Source organism: Echinops telfairi, unplaced genomic scaffold, assembly GCF_000313985.2.
Source record: "Echinops telfairi isolate 266 unplaced genomic scaffold, ASM31398v2 ScPeMD7_7469;HRSCAF=8507_1, whole genome shotgun sequence".
Taxonomy (NCBI): Eukaryota; Metazoa; Chordata; class Mammalia; order Afrosoricida; family Tenrecidae; genus Echinops; species Echinops telfairi.
The window spans coordinates 21,652-30,197 of record NW_022111373.1 but is presented as its reverse complement, the minus strand read 5'-3'; the positions used below and the strand labels follow the sequence as shown (position 1 = coordinate 30,197).

At 43.4% G+C, this 8,546-nt stretch overlaps 1 protein-coding gene across 2 annotated transcripts in view; it reads right to left on the bottom strand.

Annotated features, from left to right (window-relative positions):
- SIL1 (SIL1 nucleotide exchange factor) overlaps positions 1-8,540 on the bottom strand; it is a 331,892-nt gene extending 323,352 nt beyond the window's left edge. Inside the window, exon 1 of one of the 2 annotated variants that reach the window (XM_004696651.2) lies at positions 8,504-8,540. The gene's annotated coding sequence lies outside the window, so the exon portion shown is untranslated. The remainder of the gene's footprint in view (positions 1-8,503) is intronic. The other variant, XM_045285135.1, reaches the window with a different exon arrangement.
- Positions 8,541-8,546: the final 6 nt, after the last annotated feature.

Here is an 8,546-nt window from a genome sequence, read left to right as displayed (position 1 = left end):
AGAGCAGTACTGCCCCTGTGGGTTTCTGAAACAGTAACTCTACAGGAGTAGACAGTTCCATCGTTCTCCTGAGGGTCAGCCGGTTGTTTCCAATGGTTGACCTTGGGATTAGCAGCCAGAACTCCTTAGCATTTACCCCCAAACCAAACAACTCACTGCCATCGAGTTGATTCCAATTTGTAGCAACCCTATAGAAGAGGATAGGGCTGCCACTGCGGTTTCCGAGACTAACTCTTTACAGAGCTAGAAAGTCTCATTTTTCTCCTAAAGAGCAACTAGTGGTTTCAAAAGAATGGCCTTGTGGTTAAGCATCCCAACACATAACCCTCTAGGCCACCAGGGGCTACCATCTCTCAGGGAACCACAAACAGCCATACTGGGCGCTAATCAGGGCCAGTCCAGTGGTTGGAGAGAGGAACTATAAAGATTTTTAGCGTGATTTCTTTCAGCCTAGAAGCACTGATTTTACACTTCAGAGGCTTGGTCCAAGAATAACTTTTCTTTTCATCAATATAATCACTCAACTCCCTACCAGTATAAGACTGGGGAGGGAGGAGGGTAGGAGAGAGACAAGAAACCCCCCTTAAATGCCTTGCTTAGGTGCTGGCCCCTTAAGCTTCCAATCCCTTCAATCCACCGGACTCTAACATGACCAATCAATGCTGTCTGTATTGATTGTCCTACTTTACAGTACTTCCACTGGACTGAGGCCTGTTAGTTTTCTAGAATTTGGTCAGACAGCTGCTGCCCCCTTGGGAGTTACACAGAAATGAGAGACATTTAAGCACAGCACTACTCCCAGAGGTACAGAAAGGCTCATTTAAAAGTCCACTGGCATCAGCCTTCCTCACCAAGCCTTTGGGATGTATTTCAGGCTTGTTCCTAGTTTCTAGAACGCCTCCCCATCACAAGCGGGAGGGACAGACAATGTGGAGAAACGTGGCTAGAGCTGAAGATCACTTCACAAACTACTGAGATGTTCCTCTGCTTACAATAAGTGATAATAAAACGCCATAATCAGGAACTTCTCCAGTTACCACTAAGAGATTGAGTCAATCTTAGAAACCCACCTTCCTAGTTTCTCTTTGGATGTGAAATGTGACATGAGCTAAACATCAGACACTGCCCAAAGATTCCAACATGCAGTTAGGGAATATCCGGGCCAACGGTAGGTTCAGTTATGAAAAGGAAAGGCCCAAGAGGCACCAGAGAAGCAGATGGTAAATGGAACATCTCCACAGTCTAAGGTTTGGAAGAAAATAAAAACTATAAAGCATAAACTCAAAACAGTCCCTTTAGAGGAGTCCAAGTAGAAATCCTCCCTCCCACGCCCACCTCCACTTTCACCCACAGTCCAATTCTTCTGACTCTCTTCACAGCATCAGGCATTAAAACAGACAATCTGGAGTCACTTCAGAAAGGGACAAACAACTTCTGCTCTAAATTATTAGGGATCTCAATAAGCAAAGTAGAAATGCCACCCTTACTAATCCTTGTGCTCATGAAGATCGTATGGCCCAAGGACTTAACGGGCCTGCTGCATACACCTGGTGGGTTTACCTTGTGAGTCACATGATCTGTTGCTGAGGAAAAGCTCAAAGCAGGTTAGAAAATGGAACTCATCATGGCAAATTCACAGCTTGGGCCCCCCCCCTCCCCAAAAGGCCAACTCAATAAATTCTTTGCCATCAGCCTTTATATACATATATAGCCAATCTCCTCACACGGGCCCAACCCAGAGAAGATGACAAAAACACTGGCCCTACCGCATCCCCACCCTGGAAAAACAACTCAGTGAGCACCTCAACAACAGGACTGTCCTTTTCACGTTAGTGTCCCCAACATCTTACACGGGGCCTGGCACTAGGAAGGCCTCGAGAAAAGGTGAAAAAGGCAAGTGTCCTAGTGATAACTGCCAACTCATGGGGGAGGAGAGGCAGCACGGTGCAAGTGCAAATCATGGGTGTACCAACCATCTGGTCCCAGGTCAAATGTTTGAGGCATTGAAAAGCTGCATCTTCTAAATAGAAAACAAGGTCCGATGACCATCTCTGAGAGATAAGAAGATTAGATCATGCATTCTCAATGGGAGCAATAGCACCCCCAAGGGAGTAAAAATGGATTCTTGAGAAGGGGAAAAACATATCACAATCGCTTGTGGCCTTCCTAAAGGACAACAGTTAATTAATAAATACATACATAGTATATCTGTGGTAATAAAATTTCATGAAGGGTGGGAAAAGGGGAATGGAGGAAGGGGAAATGTCTAAAAAGCCAGTGATGAACTTGATTAGATAACCAAAGGGCTGACCTAGTTTCTATAAGGACAGCACATTCATTCGTTTGCATAAAGCTCCTGCGTAGGATGACCAAGTTGGTCCTGGTTTGCCCTGGACTCTCTTGGTTTGGGCCCTGAAAGGCTCGTGTGTGGGGAGCTCCTTTGTCCTAGTAGGTAAACCAAAATGGCTGTTCATGATTCTCATGGGAGAGAAGGACAAAGACATTCCCATTTCACAAATGAGGTGACACCAAAAAACATGGTGGCGGTCATGGCTTCAGGGCATTTAAGAGACCAGATGAGCAGCTGCCGTTTGCTCAACCTTGGGCTGACAAATCTCTGCCCCTGACCTCTGTCAAGGAATGGAATGTTTCCCATACAGTGCATATGCCACTTCCTTCTCAGCATGTTAAACATCCAGCTCAGGGCAGGACTTGAGGACAAGAGGACTGGCACAGCCAACTGTGCACTTGTGTATGAACTACCCAGAGCTGGCTCGTACAAGGTTAAGCCTACATCTCTTATTTTTGGATTCTCGATGTCACCAGGGTAGGAAATTACACAAGTGAGGATGCCAGGTGTAAACTCCTCACAAGCCAAGCATTTTCAGGAAAATTCCATGAGGTTTTCCACAGGTGTCCCGAGCTGCTTAAGCCTTTAGCAGGAAGACTTTTGTTACCAAGACAAACTCGGTTATTGCTGATTTTAGGAACCAGGGGGTTACCCACAGTCCCACTGGAATGGCAACAAGCTATTCTCCTCCTCCCCTACTCAACAATGAGGCTTTGACTAAAGTAAAGGAAGAGAAGGGCAGGACTTTCCCCCTTTAGACCACATATAATTAAAATATGAAGCTCCCTGCTGTGGAAGACGAAGGCTTGCAGCTTAAGGCAGACTCGGAGAAGGATAAAATAGTCATCTAAGAAAGAGAGATTAGCTCCACAAGGACGGGTCTCCAAATTGACACCAAATCCAGGAGTTAGAGATGCCTGTGCTACAGAGCGTGATCTAAGCACCAGCTGGAGCACCAGGAAAAAAATCCCTAGGAATGCACAACCAAGGGGCTGGCATTGTAAAAGTGTTCGGATTAGCTCTCTTCGAAAGAGGCTTACTCCGATAGACTGGCAGGCAGAACAGTGTCACTTAGGAAAGGATGAGGAACAAATGAAGAAAAAGGCAGGAGGCAGGATGAGAAAGTCCACATCCTCACATATTGGACCCCTGGAAGCCACCCACCTACTTGGGGAAAATGTACAACTTGAAACTTTAGAGACGGTCATTGCTTTTTATATTCTCATTAATAGCAAATCTTCCTCCTTTGAGGGTGAAAACAAACATTTATTGCATTCCAACTATGTTCCAAGAGCTTTCACAAGTATTGCCTTACTTAACCACTCTTCAAAGAATTTTGTGGTGCAAAAACTGAGTCTAAGAAAAGAAGAAAATTTCCAAGGTCATATGGCTACTCTATGGTAAACGCAGAATCAAAACTAATGTTCATCAAACACCAAAAATCTGTTATGTCTACTTCCTAAGAACTGCTAAATTCATCTAAAGGCAATTCAGGTTAGCAAGATGCTTAATTTGAATTTAAACGTGCGCACACACACACAACTTTGTACCATGTGCTAATGAAACTTACATAGTTTTAAAATGTCCCTGAGAATACAGCCAATAAAGGTCTAGTATCTTCTATATATTTTTAACGTACAAATTAACAAAAAGACAAAAAACTCCATTTAAAAAATGGGCAAATAGCCTAAACATGCATTTCACCAGGGGATACTCAAATGACCAATAAGCACATGAGAAGATGCTTGGTGTTATTAGCCACTCCAAACCAAACCCACTGCCATCAAAGGATTCCAACTCATTGTGACCCTAAAGGCTGAGTCGAGCTGCCCCACAGGATCTCCAAGGCATACATCTTTAGAAGCAGACCGCCACATTGTTCCCCCTGGGCACTACTGGTGAGTTTGAATCACTGACCTTTCAGTTAGCAGCTGGACGCTAATAACCACTGCACCATCAGGGCTCCTTCATTAACCATTAAACCAAAAAAAAAGTTAATTCCACTCATAGTAACCCTAAACAGCAAAGAAGAACTGAACTGCCCTATAGGGTTTTCGAGCCTGTAAATCTACAGAAATAGACTGCTCCATCTTTCTTTGGCTGTGATGCAGGTGATGTGTTCAAACCGCCAACCTTTTGGTTAGCAACGCCCAAACTTAAACAACTGCCCCACCAGGGCTCCCTCACTAGCCATTAGGGAGCTGCAAAACCACAAAGAAATACCATCTCATTCTCATTGGAATCGCAAAGTTGTAAAAAACAAAACAGGAAACAGGTACTGGTGGAATTGTAACAAGATGAAATCCTCATCCATTGATGGGGGAAGGTAAAAAAACAAACGAAAAACAGCCAATGTGGAAAATAGTTTGGCAACTTCTCAGACAGTTGATCACAGAACTGTACGACCTAACAATCCCAATCCTAGACTTAAATCCAAAAGAAGAAAAGGAGAAGTGGAAACAAAAACCTGTACACCCAAATGTGCTTGATACAATTGATGTATGGATTGTTTCCAAGAGCTGTAAAAGCCCTCAATAGAATGTTTAAAATTTTTTTTAAAAAACCTGTACACCAATATTCATAATAACTAAAAGTTTTCACAAATAGCTCAAACAACCAAATATCCATCAACAGATGAATGAATGAATGAATAAATAAAAAGGAGTATACATATACCATGGAATATTACTCAACCATAAAGAGAAATGAAGCCCTGATTTATATGACAACATCAAAGAAACTTGAAAACCTCATACTGAGCAAAATAAGTCTGTTACAAAGGGACAAGTGCTATGTCATATCACTATGATAAAACAAGCAAATATATAAAAATCCCAAATTAACAGTGGTTACCAGGGGTGAGTAGGAGGACAAGGAGAACTTTTGCTTAAGGGGCATGAGTTCATGTTAATGGCAGAGAAATCATTAGGGGAAGGGGAACAATAATGGGGGCACAAGGTGAAGAATGTCATCAAAGTCAGTGAAATATGCATGTGGAAATTCTTGATGTTTTGCCTGGCAGATTTTTTTTACTGCCATTTTTTAATCAAGTAACTTTCCCCAGAAGTCATCTTTAAAACCAAACAATAGTTTGGCTTCACTAGTAAAAAAAAAGGTCTGTCTTCAGCTCTTTTAAGAACTATCAATGTAAAAAAAAAAGAGAAAGAAAAAGAACTATCAATGTGGGATCAAATTGACAACAGCAACTCATAAGATCAGATAGGAACCTCAGGGGGTACTGAGTTTATGTGCATGAGGGAGAAACATTAAAAAAAATAGGGTGAGAACCTGTGTGGTCATGAGGTGTCGATGGGATCAGATATCAGACATCTAAGAACAAAAAATCATATCACTGTGAATCAGAGAGTGCAGAGTGGAGACCCAAAGTGCATCAGGACCAATAATGAGAGTAGGGATACCAGGAAGGTAAGAAGAAGGTGGGATAAAAAGGAGGAATCAATCACAAGGATCTACATATAACCTCCTCCCTGGGGGATGGATGACAGAAAAGTGGGTGAAGAGAGACGTCGGACGTGTAAGACATGACAAAATAATAATAATTTATAAATTAACAAGGGTTCGTAAGGGAGGGAAGGGAAAAAATGAGGAGTTGATACCAAGGGCTCAAGTAGAAAGAAAATGTTTTGAGAACGGCAACATATGTACAAATGTGCTTGACACAATGGATGGATGGATGGATTGTGATGTTGTATGAGCCCCAATAAAATTTTAAAGAGATGAAAGTTTTCCACAAACTAAAAAAAATATGCTTATTGCTTAACACCTGTTATTTTGTACTATAATGAAAACTTCATAATCTTTTTTGAAAATGATGGCAACATATGTACAAATGTGCTTGATACAACTGATGTATGGATTGTTATAACAGCGTAGAGCCCCAATAAAAACGATTAAAAAAAGAGGTGAGAACGGCTGTACAACTCGAAAAACGTAATCAGTGTCACCACACTGTACACATAGGAACTGTTAAAAGTGGTGTTTTGCTGTGCATATTCGCTGTGCCTATCAACAGCAAAACAAAATTTACGGAGGAAAAAACGTTTTTTTGAAATGTTTTTAAACTGTTCCTGTGAGCCTTTGAAGGTTCCCTGGTGCTGCAGTTGGTTAAGTATTGGGCTCCTAACCACCCAGTCAATAGTTCAAACCCAGCTCCTCATGGGGAAATGAAGCTGGCTGCTCCATCAAGATTCAGTCTCAGACACCCCACTAAACAGTCCCTGTCCTGTACTGTACTATGAGTCAGAATCCACTTGATGGCTGTGGGTTTGGAAGAGCCTGTGAGGCTGGGGGGAAGGGGACTTCTAAATGGTGAAGTCCGTATGGAAAGCTGTGGTACAAGGCCATCTTTTGCTAAGCAAGGTCTCTAAAGCTAAAGGAAGCAAACTGCTCTTCTTAAAACCGAATGTGTTTACCAGAGATGAAACTGATTCAATTGAAGCAAGAGATGTGCGTATGTGTACAAAACCAAGAACAACACAGTGACTCCTGGTGGCAAACTTACAAAACCAGGGTAATCTGGGAAAGGTTCACTCATTCGCACCCACGGAATTAGTGGCATAGCTCATGCCAAATTCCAGAGGTACCTTCCTGATAATGCTTAGAATCCATGTGATACTATACCCCCCTCAAAGATTTCAACCTATTGAAAAGGAAATCAAACTGTGACGATCATTTCCTACCTAGGTAGATTTTCAGAACTGCTTTGGATGATGATCATTTTACTTAGATGATGCCACTGTCCTCCACCTACCTACACACTACGCTCTAAAGACGCTTGGGAGATGAAGTTCTGGGCTATTTGTTAATTTTAAAGTACATTTTGTTGTTTTTTCCCTGTCAATCAAACACCACACCAAGATTAAAGTTGGCCTCCACAGAGAAGGCTTGGCCTCCAGAAGAGAGTAAGGAAAGAGGTGAAAGCTGGACTCAACCTACAGCACCAGGCAACTTGTGATTCTGTAGCTACCACACATCCCTACTAAGGTATTTGCCATTCCCATCATCGGCAAAATGGGGGCAGCAAATGATTGCCATTGTCAATTTTATCGGGTTATCAATGAGCAGATTTAACACTCTCAAGGGAGGCTTGAAAAGTTTGGTGTAGGAACAGCATCATAATAACTCTAGGGCTATGTTGTGGAATGAAGCCACAGGCAAAATCCTGACATCAATCCTAACATCATGCCCTGCATCCCACCAAAATCCTATCCAATCCCTGTGTTTTCCTATACTTTTATCAGAAAACAAACTTGGGTGGGTGAGGGTTAAGACGACACACACACACACACACACAAAAAACATTTTTCACACTGTCAAAACAGTTAGTGTTTGTAAACACAAGTTTCTTCTCTTTACAAAACATGAGGTTTTGTTCTCGCTTGATCAGCTACCTAGCCTGTGTTAAGCTAGTCCTCTCTATCCCCCACAGCTGTTAGTGGTTTTGTTTTTATGGAGGCAAGAAAGCCAGCTGGGCTTATTTTTAAATATTTGTTAGAAATCTGAGCTTATACATGGGTTTGTCAACGCTTTTTTTCCTAAGGTGCAAAGAAGCCTTTCATGTGCTGGTTATGTCTTGATTCTTTTCCCTCTGACTGGATTATCAAAGTGAGGATTGCCATACTGTCTGAATCGGAACCACAGAGATTTTCTGTTTCCCCACCGTATAGAAATCCCAGGACCATGAACAAACTCCTTAGGGGACTGGGGACACAGCAAACTCTGTAAGCTCTACTACAAGGGCGTCTGCGAGAGGCGGGGTTGCTGTTAAAAGGGACCCAATTCCATATGGTGAACGGAGGGAGGGCAGACACGGACGCTTGGAGAAATGCTGAAGACGGCAGTAGGTTACAGGGAAGAAAACAACAACAGACGCGGCTCCAGAACCCAGTCTCGGGCCCCACAACCTCACTTCCAGACACTAAAGATAGTGTGAGCGAGAATGGTAGCGTTGGCGGCCCATGGGTTGGACCAGGAAGCCCAGGCAGGGCCCACTTGGACCTCCCATTGCGTGGAGGGGGGGACCCCCCGAAACACTACTGGGAAGGCGCCGTGGCCGCTGGCGGGAGGAGGCCCCGGGCAGCGCCCTGAACCCCCAGTCCAGCTCCAGGGCCAGGCGGCCCTCAGCGCCCCTACCTTCGGCTTCCCGCGCGGCAGCCGAGGGGCAGACACAACCCCC